The sequence below is a fragment of the Heptranchias perlo genome, unplaced genomic scaffold (genome assembly GCF_035084215.1).
Source record: "Heptranchias perlo isolate sHepPer1 unplaced genomic scaffold, sHepPer1.hap1 HAP1_SCAFFOLD_65, whole genome shotgun sequence".
Taxonomy (NCBI): Eukaryota; Metazoa; Chordata; class Chondrichthyes; order Hexanchiformes; family Hexanchidae; genus Heptranchias; species Heptranchias perlo.
Genome location: NW_027139677.1, coordinates 2,234,174 through 2,251,604, shown reverse-complemented (window position 1 = coordinate 2,251,604; position 17,431 = coordinate 2,234,174).

The window sequence follows — 17,431 nt, the reverse complement described above, 5'->3', positions numbered from 1 at the left end:
CAGAATTCTTCAATTGAACACAGGAGAATTTTTTTTAGCCGGTATATAGCAAGCCCAACGAGAGACGGCGGTGGGATGGGGGAGAGGCGGGGTGGGGGGGGGGGGGGGCAGCTCTGGATTTAGTTCAAAGAAACGAAAAGGGGCAAGTGGAAGGAATATCAGTGGGAGAGCATTTTGGTGGTCGTGATCATAATGCAGTTAGTTTGAGCATAGTTATAGAAAAGGACAAAGACAGAGCAGGAGTTAAAGTTTGCAATTGAGGAAAGGCCAATTTTACTAAACTGAGAAGTGATTTAGCAAAAGTAAAGTGTAAACAGCGACTTGAAGGTAGGATGACCTGTAGTGAGGGCCCAGTGTGAAGAGGGGAGGTGAGCGGTAGTGAGGTTCCAGAGTGAGGAGAGGGGTTGGCCAGATGTGAGGATACGATGTGACGAGGAGGAGTGACCAGTAGTGAGGGTCTGTTGTGAGAAGGGGGAGGGTGACCTGTAGTGAGGGTCCAGTGTGAACAGGGGGGTTGTCCGCTAGTGAGGTTCTGCTGTGACGAGGGGGAGGGACCGGTCGGGAGGTTCCGCTGTGACGAGGCGCGGGGGGGGGGGGGGGGTGACCTGTCGTGAGGTTCCGCTGTGACGAGCGGGTGTGACCTCGAGTGAGTTTCCGCTGCTACGAGGGGGGTGACCTGTAGTGAGTTTCCGCTGTGACGACGGGGGGTGACTTGTAGTGAGGTTCTGCTGTGACGAGGGGGTGACCGGTAGTGAGGATCCATTGTGATGAGGGGGTGTGACCGGTAGTGAGGTTCCGCTGTGACGAGGGGAGGTGACCGGTAGTCTCTGTCAGCATTAATGGAGGCCACTGACAGTATATGTTATTGACATCAGATCGTCTGCCTCCATCTTACATACCTCACACCCTCGGACTTATGGTTAGAGTACAGATCGTTTCCTCCTTTAAGGAGCTTTTCTGGACATCCTACACTGGCTGATGTGTCACACTCGTGTTACTTAAGTTATCCATGTTCGGATTAAGGATCTTCTCATAATGGATATTTTAGGCCATCGGGGGTTGTTGGGTTCGGGCGCGTTGGGTTATATGGAGCGTGTGGGGATTAAACGTAATGATGGACTGAAGTGTGGGACAGGGGCCAAATGTGGAAGTGTCAGACACTCATTCACTGTGAGCCATTAAATGGCCTGAGAGCTCTGAATCTCCTGTCCACGAGAACAGAGCCAATAAGATACCATTCGCCAGCAACAATTCACTCCCGTCTGGTATTGCACGGCCCGTGTGCCTCTCAGTATCATCTCCTGTGCATGTATATTACACAGTGGGTAAAAGGTAACGATTCACTCCTGTCTGTTACTGTATGGCCCGTGTGTCTCGGTATCAGCTCCTGTACGTGTACAGTACACAATGGGTAAAAAGGAATGAGTCACTGCTGTCTGGTTCTTTCGGCCCGTGTGTGTCTCGGTATCAGCTCCTGTACATGTACGGTACACAATGGGTAAAAGGGAACGATTCACTCCTGCCTGATACTGTACGGCCCGTGTGTGTCAGAATATTTCAGAATACTTTTCAAACAAGTATAGATATTGTGGGAATGAGAAAGAAAGTGAAAGAGGGTGAGAGCTAGGCATTTAAATAGGAACAGATAAGGATCGAGAAAGAAAGAGGGAGCGGGGGAGAGACAGGAACACAGAGGGACATAGAGAGAGAGAGAAAGGGAGACACACAGATGGAGGTGACTGAGTTAAATACCAGAAGTGGTATATTTCATGTACCGTTTAATGTGCGCTCAGCACCAATATTGGTCCAAGCGGGTACAGGGCAGTGAGAGTGAGAGGGGTTTGGAATCCCCATAATTTGTGTTATTATAATGAGGGAGAGACAGAGGGGCAGACAGGCAGAGAGAAAGAAATGGAGAGGCAGAGTGATGTAGATGGACTGAAAGGGAGAGAAAGAGAGAAGCAGGAGAGACGGAGGGAGAAACAAGGGGAGAGAGAAGACACACAGATGGAGGTAACCGGGTTAAACGCAGAGGGAGAGACACAGGCTCAGGATATCTCTAGTGTGTAGTCAGCCTGCCCAGTTCCCAGCCTCTAGAAAAACGCGCCTCTCTCACACCCTTCCAGAATGTATGAGTTAAAAATATAAATCCTGGAACGGTGAGTTTAAAAAGCGTCCAAAGGAATCAGCAGGTTAATCTCCCAGTTTATAGGGAAAGTTCAGCACTTTCTGGGGAGCGAGGGAAGGGCTATCCCCAGGCTGGGAATACACACAACGGTAATTGGAGCAGGAGAGGGAGGGAGAGGTAGGGGATAGCCCCAGACTGGGAATACACACAGTAGGATTTGGAGCAGGGAGGGATGGAGAGGGAGTAGATATACCTAGACTAGGAATACACACAGAGGGATTTGGAGCAGGCGAGGGAGGGAGAGGGAGTGAATATACCTAGACTGGGAATAAACACTGGAGGGTTTGGAGCAGGCGAGGGAGGGGGAGGGAAGGGATCTCCCCAGACTTGGAATACACACAGTGGGGTTTGGAGCAGGCGAGGGAGGGAGGGAGGGAGGTCGAGAGAGGGTGTATCTGAAGTCTGGGAATACAAACAGGGGGTTTGGAGTAGGGGAAGGAGGAAGGGAGGGGATATTCCCAGACTGGGAATACACACAGGGGGTTTGGAGAAGGGGAGGGAGGGAGTGTTGGACGGGATGACCCCAGACTGGGAATACACACAGGTGGGTTTGGAGCAGACGAGGGGGGAGGGGATGGGGAAGCAGTCTGCCCCATGTCACTCTTGCTCCTTCCAGCCCTGTCTGTGGGTTTTGGTGTGAGCTGTGGGTAGAATTGATCTGTGTCACTCGGGCCTGTCCTTTGCCCAGCCCTGTGTGGGGCCTGTGAGTGGGATCAGTATTAGATATTTTCAATCTGCAGTAATACTCCCAACAAGTTCTTCAAGTTAAAGCTTTCAAATCAGCTGAACAGCTCCCCGGAATGTCGCACATCCCAACAAAAAGCCCCCTGGTGTTCCTGGGCAAACTAGGCCTGACCTGGGAAGGATTAGCCCAGATTAACATGACAATCGGCAGAAAGCCAGGAGTAGAGAGAGATAGAGACATCCAACAGGTCAAAGGCTCGGTAGAGGAGCTCCAGCCTACAGTTAACAAACTGCTCACCTTAGGGTAACTGCGGGGTCCCATTCCCAATCCAAACCCTCCCCTCTCTCTGGAGGGAAAACATATCAGTCTTGATCAGCCTTGTGTCCTCAATCTCTCTCTTGCCTCTCACTCTATAGAGTAACTGGTTTATAACTGCGAATTATTTGTAAATGGTGTTGCTGACAGATTGGCTGTGTTACTGAGAGAGTGAGGGAGCCCTGGGCTCTTGCTGTGTTTTTTATGTTTTTACTTTGTTTCAATCAATTTATTTTCTTGCTCCTGAGAATTTGTTTTGAGAAACTGCGACAAGAAAATTCAGAGAGAAAGTTTTCGCAAAGAGGAATCTTTGGACAACGGCCTCCCCTCGAGGCGGCGGGCCGGGGCTTCCCCCAGAGCGGGCGGGCCGGGGCCTCCCCGGAGTCTGCACCCACGAGCTCTGTCTGTTTATTACCTCGGGGTTTAATTGCCTCTCTGGGCCTTCGTTTTGGTGTTTCGGTTTAAAATGTTGAAAATTAATTGGGGCCCTTGTGTTTTAAACAGGTTAAAGCCTGGGATTAAAGTATCCCGGCCTGCAATGTTACACATACAGGGCCTGAGAGGTAATTATAGTTGGAAACGTGAACCGATGTATGGGCTTCGGGGTTTATTCTAATTTTAGAGCAATGCTGGTGTTTCGGGGAGATGCCTTGAGGGAAGACAGCGGCCATTTGAGCGGTTTTGTTGAGAGTAAATAAGGAGAAACTGTTTCCACTGGCAGGAGGGCCGGGGACCAGAGGAAAAAGAGTTAAAATAATTGGCAAATATGTCACGGGATTGAAGAGGACCAATTTTTTTACTCATCGAGTTCAGATCTGGAATGTGCTGCCTGAAAGGGCGGAGGAAGCAGATTCAATAATAACTTTGCAAAGGGAATCGGAGAAATATTTAATAATGTGGAAACTATGCAGGTCAAGGGGGAAAAGGCGGGGGTGGTTGGACTAATTGGATAGCTCTTTCAAAGAGCTGGCACAGGCACGATGGAACGAATGGCCTCATTCTGTGCTGCATCATTCCATTATTTTTTGTCAGGTTCATGTCGGCCATTTTGTGTCATGTTCATGTCGGCCATTTTGTGGCAGGTTCATGTCGGCCATTTTGTGTCAGGTTCATGACGGCCATTTTGTGTCAGGTTTATGTCGGCCATTTTGTGTCTGATTCATGTCGGCCATTTTGTTGAGTCCCAGCTGAGCTCCTTCGCTCAGTCTCACATTTTGTGTCAATTGCATATCCAGCCTCTCGAGCAGCACCCACACGGATCAATACACTTATCGGTTGTATCTGCGATGCTGTTTGGAGGAGGTGGAATGTCGTTTTTATCAGTATTTTAAAACAATATAACCAGTTTATTGAAAATAATGACAAAATCATGCCCGAGCTGAAGTAATCGATGGAGTCTTATTAACTCAGCACAAGGATAACAAGTTGCATTTATATAGCGCCTTTATAGTAAAATGTCCCAAAGCGCTTCACAGGAGCGATTATTAAACAACATTTGACAGTGAGCCACTTGGGGAAACATTAGGACACGTAACCAAAAACTTGGTCAAGGAAGTCGGTTTTAAGGAGCATCTTAAAGCAGAGAGAGGCAGAGAGACAGAGAAGTTTAGGGAGAGAATTCCAGAGCTTCGGGCTTAGGCAGCTGAAGGCATGGCGGTCAATGGTGGAGCGTTTAAAATTGGAGATGGGCAAGAGGCCAGAATTGGAAAAACGCAGAGATCGCGGAGGAATGTAGGGACACTTGTTACAGAGTCCGACTCCTCACTGGGAGAGACACACACTATGCACTTGTTACAATGTCCGATTCCTCACTGGTAGACACACACGGTACACAGGGACACTTATTACAGAGTCCTGCACGTCACTGGGAGACACACACATTGTAAAATGACCCAGTGAGCCCCATTGCAGCCAAGACTGAGTCCCATCCTGGGACCTTCCTGTCTGTACATTTCCCCGGTGAGTCCCACTGCAGCACAGACTGAGACTCACCCTGGGCCCTTCCTGTCTGTACATTTACCCACTGAGTCCCACTGCAGCCCAGACTGAGCCCCACCCTCGGCCCTTCCTCTCTCCACATTTACGCATTGCCCCATTGGAGAACATTCAGCCCCGGATATCCTGCAGAATCAGCGCTGGGGACCTCGGTGACTGAGTCTCGTGACCCTGTTGCTGGGCCTCATGACGTCACAACGGGAGATGGCGTTCGCTCAGCTCGAGCTGGAAACCGTTCAACGGCCGTTCGGATTTAAACCTGGAGCGCGGCCATTTAAAGGGGAGGGACAGAAAATCGGCCAAATAATGAGACCATTAATGTTCATAAATTGAAACGATGACAAGTCCACTCTCAGTCTGCATCTTGTGTCCTGCAGCGACTTCAGCTGATTCTTTCCGTTTGAACTGAACTGGTTCTTCTCCAGCCTGAAACAGATTAAAGATTAAACAGGAAATAAGCAGATTGAACAATAGTGTAAATAACAGGGAGACTGGGCTTAATATTTCAATAATAATTACAGACAAATATCACCCATGATAGTGACTGAATCCCATCTACATTTTATTTATTACATTAAACTTTAACCCAAACTGTGACCGGATCCACTCCAGACTCCTGCAGGTCAGTATGAGGCTGCGGAGAGCGGGGACAGATCGGTCTGTGAAGGAGTTTAACCCGAGGGACAGACCCGTCAATGACCGGTTTGTACTGAGAGCGGAAACCAGATCCTCCGTACAAGGATCTGTGAAACCGTTACAATGCAGCCTGGGGATCAGAGAGAGAGAGAGAGATAACAGGAATCAGAGTAAATAGCCAGTGTTTATTAATAACACTATTACTGAAACTAATAATAATCTATAGTGTTTCTTACTAAACTATTACTACCACTAATAATAATGTACCGTGTATATTAATAAAACTATTACTGTCACTAATAATAATACTATACAGTGTTTATTAATAACACTATTACTGATACTAATAATAATTTACAGTGTTTATTAATAATACTATTACTGATACGAATAGTAATCGACAGTGTTTATTAATAATACTATTACTTACACTAAAATAATATAGTGTTGATTAATTACACTATTATTGATACTAATAATAATGTATATTGTTTATTGATAAAATTATGACTGACACTAATAATAATGTACAGTGTTTATTAATAAAACAATTACTCACACCAATAATAATTTACAGCCTTTATTAATAGTACTATCACTGACACTAATAACAATGTACAGTGTTTATTAATAACACGACAACTGATACTAATAATAACGTGCAGTGTTTATTAATAACACTATTACTGATACTAATAATAATGTACAGTGTTTATTAATAACACTATTACTGACAGTAATAATAGTGTTTATTAATGACATTATAAATGATACTAATAAAAATGTACAGTGTTTATTAATAATAATACTATTACTGACTAATAATATACAGTGTTTATTAGTAAGACTATTACAGATACTAATAATAATGTACAGTGTTTATTAATCACACTATCAATGACACTAATAATAATGTAGTGTTTATTAATAATACTGTTACTGTCACTAGTATTAATATACAGTGTTTATTAATAACACTATTACTGATACTAATAATATGTACAGAGCTTATTAATAAAATTATTAATGACACTAATAATAATGTAGTGTTTATTAACAATACTGTTACTGTCATTAGGAATAACATACAGTGTTTATTAATAAAATTATTGCTGATAATAATAATATTGTACAGTGATATTAATAACACTATTACTTACACTAAAATTAATGTACCGTGCTTATTAATAACACTGTTACTTACACTGATATTAATGTACCGTGTGGGACATTCAAGAACGACAACAACTTCCAATTATACTAGGCGTTCAATGTAGTAGAACAACCCCAGGTGGGTCACGGGAGAGTTATCAGGCAACATTTGACACCGAGCCACCGAAAGAGATATTAGGACAAGAGGCAGTTTTAAGGAGAGTCTTTAAGGAGGAGAAAGAGGTACACAGGTTTAGGAGGGAATTCCCGAGCTTACGGTCTGGACTGCTGAAGGCCCGGCTGCAGTGGTGGAGGTGAGGAAACTGTGGACGCAAAAGCGGCAAGAATTGAAGGAGCGCGGAGATCTCGGAGGATTCTACAGAGATACGGATGGGTGAGGCCATGCAGTGCAGATGAGAATTTTAAATTTGAGGCTTTCGCGGAACAGGGGCTAATGTTGGTCAGCAAACACAGGGGTGATGGGAGAACGGGACTTGGTGCGAGTTACGATATGGACAGCAGAGTTTTGGATGGGCTCAAGTTGTCGGAGAGCATTGGAATAGCCGATTCTGGAAATAACAAAAGCGTGGTTGTAGGTTTCAGCAGCAGATGGGTTGAGGCAGGGGCAGAGACGGACATTATTCCACAGGATGGAGTAGGCGGTCTTGGTGATGGATTTTGAGTTGAAAGCTCAGCTCAGTGTCAAATCGGCCCTTGATGTTGCGAACAGCCTGGTTCAGCCAATGATAGACCCCAGGGAAGGGCATGGAGTCGGTGTCTGGGGAACGGATTTAATGGTGGGGCCGAGGGCAATGGATTCAGTCTTCACAGTATTTAGTTGGAGGAAAGTTCTGCTCATCCATTGCTGATTGTAGGACAAGCAGTTTAATAAATCAGAGGCAGTGGAGGGGTCGACAGAGGTGGTGGTGAGGTAGAGTTGGGTGTCGTCAGCGTACATGTGGAACCTGACGGTATGTTTTCGGATGATGTCATCGAGGGGCAGCATGTAGATGAGAAATAGGAGGAGCTCAAGGATAGATCCTTGAGGGACTCCAGAGGTAAAAGTGCGGGAGCGTGAAGAGAAGCCATTGCAGGTGATTCTCTGGATACGACTGGACAGATAAGAATGGAACCCAGGCGAGGGCAGTCCCACCCAGCTGGACGATGGAGGAGAGGGATTGGAGGAGGATGATGTGGTCAACCATTTCAAAGGCTGCAGAGAGGTCGAGAAGGATGAGGAGTGATAATTTACCATCGTCACAATCACATAAGATGTCATTTGTGACTTTGATAAGGGCCTTTTCAGTATTGGGGCGGAAACCTGATTGGAAGGATTCAAACATGGAGTTGCGGGAAAGATAGGCAACGATTTGAGAGGCGACAACACAATCAATGACTTTGGAGAGGAAAGGGAGGTTGGAGACGGGAGAGGAATCAAGGGTGGATTTTTTGCCTGGTTCAATTCCTTTCTATCCAGTCGTAACCAGAGAATCTCCTGCAATGGCTTCTCTTCCCTCCCGCACCGTTACCTCTGGTGTCCCCCCGTGATCAATCCTTGTCCCCCTCCTGTTTCTCATTTACAGGCTGCCCCTCAACGAAAACATCCGAAAACACAACGTCAGATTCCACATGTACACTGACGACACCCAGCTCTACCTCAACCCCACCTCCCTCGACCCCTCCACTGTCTCTCATTGCTCACATTGCTTTTCCGACGTCCAGCACTCAATGAGCAAAAATTTCGTCCAACTAAATACTGGGACGAATGAAGCCATTGTCTTTGTTCCCCGGTGTCAACTCTGTTCCCTAGCCACCGACTCCTTCCCTCTCCCTGGCCACTGTCTTCGGCTGGACCAGACCGTTCGCCTCTTTGGCGTTCTATTTGAGCTTGAGATGAGCTTCCGACTACACATCCGCTCCATCACAAAGAACCCCTGCTTCCCCCTCCGTAACATCGCCCGTTTCCACCCTTTCCTCAGTTCATCTGCTGCTGAAACACTGATCCATGTTTTTGTTACCTCCAGACTCCACTATTCCAATAGTTTTCTGGCTGGTCTCCTATCTTCCACCCTCATAAACTAGAGCTCATTTAAAACTCTGCTGTCCATATCCTAACTCGCACCAATACCCGTTCTCCCATCACCCCCTATGCTCGGTGTCCATCATTGGCTCCCGATCTTGGAACATCTCGATTTTAAATGTCTCATCCTTGTTTTCAAATCCTTCCATGGCCTCGCCCCTACCTATCTCCGTAACTTCCTTCAGCTCCACAAAGCTCCGACATTTCTGCATTCCTCCAATTCTTGCCTCTTGCGCATCTCTGACATTAACCGCTCCACAATTGGAGGCCTCACCTTCAGCTGCCTAGGCCCTAAGCTGTGGAATTCCCTCCCTAAACGTCTCCGCCTCCACACCCCTCTCTCCTGCATTAAGAAGCTGATCAAAACCTACCTCTTTGACCGAGCTTTTGGTCACCTGTCCTAATATTTCCTTATGTAGCTCGGTGTGAAATTTTGTTTGATGATCGCTCCTTGGGACGTTTTCCTGCGTAAAAGGCGCTTTATAAATGCAAATTGTTCTTCTTGTTGTTGTAAGGGTGGAGGAGACAGGGGCGAAGGGTTTAAATAGTTGGTTTATAATGAAGAGAAGCTGAGGTTGTCTTTGCATTCCGTGATGATCCTGGAGTAGCGAGGAATTCTGACAGAGGAGAGCGGGATTCGATAGTGTTTAATGCGATCCAGCCAGAATGGCTAAAACAGTTGTCCGTAATAAGCGTTCAAATCTTGGACAAGGGAGCGGTGATGGTTGTGGGGAGCAGAGGGAACAGCCAGGGTGAGAGAGAGCAATGGTTTTAACGGGTACAAGGTCATCACAGGTGGAGGTGAGGATGCGATTGAGCAGATTGGCAGCTGCAGAAATATCGTGGTGGCTGGAGGGCCAAAGGTCGAAGTTCGGAATCTGAAAGTGTCGTTGTAAGTGACTTGGGGAAAAGCTTTTTCCAGGCATGGACGCAGAAGGAAGTGAGGTTTGGGAGAGAGGAGGGTATGTGAGTGATGAGTGAAACAAGGAAGTGACCAGAGATTGCTAAACATTTATAAAACACTGGTAGGCCTCAGCTGGAGTATTGTTTTCAATTCTGTTTTCAACACCGCACTTTAAGAAGGAAGTCAAGGCATTAGAGAGGGTGTAGAGGAGATTTCCTAAAATAGTACCAGGGTTGAGGGACTTCAGTTATGTGGAGAGACCGGAGAAGCTGGGATTGTTCCCCTCAGAACAGAGGAGGTCAAGGGGAGATTGAATAGAGGTGTTCAAAATCATGAACGGTTTTGATAGAGTAAATAAGGAGAAAATGTTCCCAGTGGCAGAAGAATCAGTAACCAGAGGACACAGATTTAAGGTGATTGGCAAAAGAGCCAGAGCCGACATGAGGAAACATGTTCTACACAGCGAGTTGTAATAATCTGCAATGCATTGACCGAAAGAATGGTGGAAGCAGATACAATGGAAAATTTCAAAAGGGAATTGGACAAATACTTGAAGGGAGAACAAAATACAGGGCGATCGGGAAAGAGTAGGGAGTACGATTAATTGGATAGCTCTTTCCAAGAACTGGCACAGGCACAATGGGCCGAATCGCCTCCTCCTGTGTTTTACCGACGATGATACTTTGGCCTTATCTGTGATTGAAACGATGGGAATCGGGAGGCCATGCGAGATGGGAAGGTCGAGGGGCGGCCGTGAATCGGGGTAGGAGAGTTTATATGGAGGGAGAAGTTCTGTCAGATACGACGGCAAAGAATTCAGATCAGATCCAGTTATTCAAAACATGCAGTCTGGTACTTACTCCAATTTCTGCATTTTACAATCCGGGTTTCTCAGAGCCGCAGATAATAGTTTCACTCCTGAATCTCCCAGTTTATTTTTACCCATGTTCAGAACCGTTAGTGAAAGGTTTGTATTGAGAGCGGAGGAGGTATCCTCGAAAGAGGAATCTGTGAGATCGTTATCATACAGACTGGGGATCAGAGAGAGAGAGAGAGACAGAAATGACAGATATTAGCGTAAATCAAAGCGTAGATTAATTAATAATATTACCGATATTATTAATAATAATAATCAGTGTTAATTAATAATACTATTGCTGATAATAATGATGTGGAGTGCTTATTGATAACATGATTGCTGATATTATTAATAATGTACAGTGTTTATTAACACTTTTTATGATCCGAATAAAAATGTGCAGTGTTTATTGATAACACTATTACTGATACTAATAATAATGTGCAGTGTTTATTAATAACATTATTAATGATATTAATAGTAATGTGCAGTGTTTATTAATAACACTATTGCTGATACTAATAATAATGTGCAGTGTTTATTAATAACACTACTACTGATACTAATAATAATGTACAGTGTTTATTAGTAACACTATTACTGATACTAATAATAATTTACAGTGTTAGACATGCAATTGTTATAAACACAATCTCACACAGTCTGATGTTACCCCAGTCTCTGTATTTTAAGGTCCGGGTTCCTCAGATCCGCAGACAGTTGTTTCACTCCTGAATCTCCCAGTTTATTTTTGCCAATGTTGAGAACCGTCAATGACCGGTTTGTATTCAGAGCGGAGGCGAGATGCTCGGCACAAGAATTTGTAAGACCAACATCTTCCAGCCGGTAGATCGGAAAGATTAAAAATCACGGACATGAAAGTACACGTGCGGGGACACACAACAGACGGTGTCACATTTGGCGCCTGTTATACGCTCCGTCCGATATTGCATTTCACAGATTAGACTGGATATCCGGCGTGTCATTGAACGGGCAGTAAAAGTGATTCCGCCGATTGTGCGTCCTCGCCCAAGTACTATTTCAACTCCAGCATTTATTATGTTCTAATTGACACTAATAATAATATACAGTGTTAGACAACCAGTTATTATAAACACAATCTCACACAGTCTGGTACTTACCCCAGTTTCTGTATTTTACAGTCCGGGTCCCTCAGAGCCGCAGACAATAGTTTCACTCCTGAATCTCCCAATTCAATATTACCTAAGTTCAGAACCGTCAGTGACCGGTTTGGAGTGAGACCGAAGGCGAGATCACCGGCACAGGAATCTGTGAGACCAACAGCCCATAGACTGGGGATCAGACAGAGAGAGACAAATAAGTAGAGAGAGAGAAGACGAAATCTGGAAAAAATCTCTGTTTATTAATAACGCTATTGCTGATAATAATGTACAGTGCGAATTCATTATATTACTGATACCAATAAAAATGTATACGGTGTTTATTCATTATATTACTGATATCAATAATAATGTGCAGTGTTTATTCATTATATTACTGATACCAATAATAATGTCCAGTGTTTATTCATTATATGAATGATACTAATAATGTACAGTGTTTATTCATTTTATTACTGATACGAATAAACATGTATAGTGTTTACTCAATGTAATAATGATAGCAATAATATTGTACAGTGTTTATTCATTATATTTCTAATACCAATAAAAATGTAAGGTGCTTATTCACGATAATAATGATACCAATAATAATGTACCGTGTTCATTCATTATATTACTAATACCAATAATAATGTACAGTGTTTATTCATTATTTTAATGATACCAATAGTAATGTATATTGTTTATTCCTTATATTACTGATACTAATAATAATGTACAGTGTTTATTCATTATATTACTAATACCAATAATAATGTACGACGTTTATTCCTTATATTACTGATACCAATAATAATGTACAGTGTTTCATCATTATATTAATGATACTAACAACAATGTACAGTGTTTATTCATTATATTACCGACACCAATAATAATGTACAGTGTTTATTCATTGTATTACTGATACCAATAATAATGTACAATGTTTATTCATTATATTACCGACACCAATAATAATGTACAGTGTTTATTCATTATATTAATGATACTAATAATAGTGTACAGTGTTTATTTATTATATTACTGATACCAATAATAATGTACAGTGTTTATTCATTATTTTAATGATACCAATAGTAATGTATAGTGTTTATTCCTTATATTACCGACACCAATAATAATGTACAGTGTTTATTCAGTATATTAATGATACTAATAATAGTGTACAGTGTTTATTTATTATATTAATGATACCAATAATAATGTACCGTGTTCATTCATTTTATTACTAATACCAATAATAATGTGCATTGTTTATTCGTTATATTACTGATGCCAATAATAATGTACAATGTTTGTTCATTATATTAATGATACAAATAATAGCGTACAGTATTTATTCATTGTATTACTGATACCAATAATAATGTACACTGTTTATTCATTATATTACTGATACCAATAATAATGTACATTGTTTATTCATTGTATTACTGATAGCAATAATAATGTACAATGTTTATTCATTATATTACTGATACCAATAAGAATGTACAGTGTTTATTCATTATATTGATGATGCTAATAATAGTGTACAGTGTGTATTTATTATATTAATGATACCAATAATAATGTACAGTGTTTATTCATTATATTACTAATACCAATAATAATGCACAGTATTTATTCATTATGTTACTGCTACCAATAAAAATGCACTGTGTTTATTCATTGTATTACTGAAAGCAATAATAATGTACATTGTTTATTCATTGTATCACTGATATCAAGAATAATGTAGAGTGTTTATTATTTATATTAATGATGCCGATAACAATGCACAATGTTTATTAATAACACCATTACTGATACAATAATAATGTACAGTGTTTATTAAGAACACAATTACTGATACTAATTTAATGTACAGTGTTTATTAATAACACTATTACTGATACTATAGGTAATGTACAGTGTTTATTAACAACACTATTACTGATACTAATAATAATGTACAGTGTTTACTAATAATAATGGAGAGTTTATTAATAACACTATTGTTGATTCTAATAATAATGTACAGTGTTTATTAATAATACCAATATTGATACTAATAATAATTTGCAGTGTTTATTAATGACATTATTACTGATAGTTATAATAATGTACGGTCTCTTTTAATAACACTTTTATTGACACCAATAATAATATGCCGTGTTTATTGTTAACACTATTAATGACACTAATAATAATTTGCAGTGTTTATTAATAACACTATTAGTGATACTAATAATAATGTACAGTCTTTTTTAATACTCATAATAATGTGCAGTGTTTATTAAGAACACTATTACGGATACTAATAATAATCTACAGTGTTTATTATTAACACTATTACTGACACGACTAATAATATACAGTGTTTATTACTAACAATATTACTGATACTAATAATAATGTACAGTGTTTATTAATAACACTATTGCTGATACTAATAATAATGTACAGTGTTTATTATTAACACTGTTACTGATACTAATAATAATTTGCAATGTTTATTAATAACACTATTACTGATAGTAATAATAATGTAAAGTCTCTTTAAATAACACTATTATTGATACTAATAAAAATGTGCCGTGTTTATTGTGAACACAATTAGTGATACGAATAATAATTTGCAGTGTTTATTAATAACACTATTACTGATACCAATAATAATGTACGGTCCTTTTTAATAATATTATTAGTGATACTAATAATAATGTGCCGTTTATATTGTTAACACTATTATTGATACTAATAATAATTTGCAGTGTTTATTAATAACACCATCATTGATACTAATAATTAAGTACAGTGTCAGAAATCCAGTTATTATAAACACAATCTCATACAGTCTGGTACTTACCCCAGTTTCTGTATTCACTCCTGAATCTTCCAGTTTATTCTTCTGCAGACGAAGCACAGACAGAGAGTGAGAAACACATCGGGGTAAATTTTTAACAGGGAGCCGGGAAGAGGGCGCGTGGGAATTCCTGACAGGGAACCCGGAAGAACGATTACTCTGACGTCTCTTTGATTTCGACATAGGACGTTTTTTATTTTTCCTATAGATTTCCCCCCGACAGGCTTGCTGTCAGTCGGACTGCAGCGCAGGCGGGCGGATGTCAGCCTTCGATGTGGGGGATGGAATCGGAGATGGGCGGGGGAGGGATCGGAGGTAGGGGTGAGGGGTCGGAGATCGTGGGCTCGTTGGTTGATCACGTGTTTGGGATCATGGCCAATGAGCTTATTGGGCCTGGGGGAAGCACTCCTGCTCCTCTGGGCCCACAAGCAGTGCAATTAAGGCACTTACCTGTTGATCCAGGGGTTCTCGCCTCCTCTCACGTGAAAAGAAACAGAAGGCCAGGAAATCCCGACCCCCAGGAGTTAAAAGTAAAAAAATAACAAATAAAATGGAGGCCCGCAGCCTCCTTCAAAGATTTCAGTGACCGACCCACCTCGATCTGCCTCCACTAAAACCGGAAGTGGGCGTGTTGGATGCGTTTTGGGGTCGGGTTTTACTTTTTCACCTTTTTACCTTCCCAGCCCAACTCACACCCATTGGTGGGATTAAAATTTACCCCATTGAATCAAACACCGGATCCGATTCAAATTCTGTGCCTCAGATATTACAGGAAGCAGAGATGAATCATCAGAAAATTGATGAATCTATTTCACTGTTACTGGGTATTTCGAACTATTGGTGATAATGTGAAACTGGCGTCATCAGATCGGCCGCTGGATATAAACGGCATCCGTTATATACACCGCACATTATACACACCGCACATTATACACGGCATCCGCTATACACACCGCCCATTATACACAACGCCCATTATACACGGCATCCGCTATACACACCGCCCATTATACACACCGCCCATTATACACTCCTCCCGTTACACTCTCCTCCCGTAATACAACTCGCCCATTATACACTCCTACCGTTATACAACTCGCTCATTATACACTCCTCCCGTTTTTCCACCGCGCCCATTATACACTCCTCCCGTTATACAACTCGCTCATTATACACTCCTCCCATTGTACAACTCGCCCATTATACATTCCTACCGTGATACAACTCGCCCATTATACACTCCTACCGTTATACATCTTGCCCATAAAACACTCCTCCCGTAATACAACTCGCCCATTATACACATCCTCCCTTTATACACAACGCCCGTTATACACTCCACCCGTAATACAACTCGCCCATTATACACTCCTCCCTTTATACACAACGCCCGTTATACACTCCACCCGTTATACAGTCCTCCCTTTATTCACTCCTTCCATTATACACACCTTCCGTTTATTCACTCCTTCCATTATACACACCTTCCGTTATACACTCCTCCCTTTATACATTCCTCACGTTATACACAACGCCCGTTTGCACTCCTCCAGTTATACACACCTCCCTTCATACACACCGCCCATTATACACTCCTCCAGTTATGCACTCCACCCATGATACACCTCTCCCGTTATACACGACGACCATTATATACACCGCCTATTATAAACACTGCCCTTTCTACACTCCTCACAGAATACACGACACCCATTATACACTTCTCCCATTGGAAACACCGCCCGTTATACACCGCGCCCATTATACACACCGCCCGTTATACACTCCTCCTGTTATACACTCCTGTGTCCATCCCCCTCTCAAACAGATATGCCACTTTGGATGCTGTTGGGGGGGATGACTTATCAGGGGAAGGCAGCAGCAGCCAACTTCCTGGCACCACGGGTAGCTCTGCTGCACAGGCTGGGAGGATAAAGAGTGGCAGAGCTATAGTGATAGGGGACTCAATTGTAAGGGGAATAGACAGGCGTTTCTGCTGCCGCAACCGAGACTCCAGGATGGTGTGTTGCCTCCCTGGTGCAAGGATCAAGGATGTCTCGGAGCGGCTACAGAACATTTTGGAGGGGGAGGGCGAACAGCCAGCTGTCGTGGTGCACATAGGCACCAACGATATAGGTAAAAAAGGGGATGAGGTCCTAAAAGCAGAATATAGGGAGTTAGGAGGTAAATTTAAAAAAAAAGACCTCAAAGGTAGTAATCTCAGGATTGCTGCCAGTGCCACGTGCTAGTCAGAGTAGAAATAGGAGGATATTTCAAATGAATACGTGGCTAGAGGAATGGTGCAAGGGGGAGGGATTCAAATTCCTGAGACACTGGAAACGGTTCTGGGGGAGGTGGGACCAGTACAAACCGGACGGTCTGCACCTGGGCAGGGCCGGGACCGCTGTCCGAGGAGGAGTGTTTGCTAGTGCTGTTGGGGAGGGTTTAAACTAAAGTGGCAGGGGGTTGGGAACCTGAGCAGGGAGAGAGAGGAAAGCGTAACAGGAAGGGACAGAAGGTATGGAGTAATAGGTAAAGTGTTAAAAAAGGAAAAAGCAGGAACTAAGCGTCACAAAACAGATTTGAAAGTTCTTTATCTGAATGCACGTAGCATTCGTAAT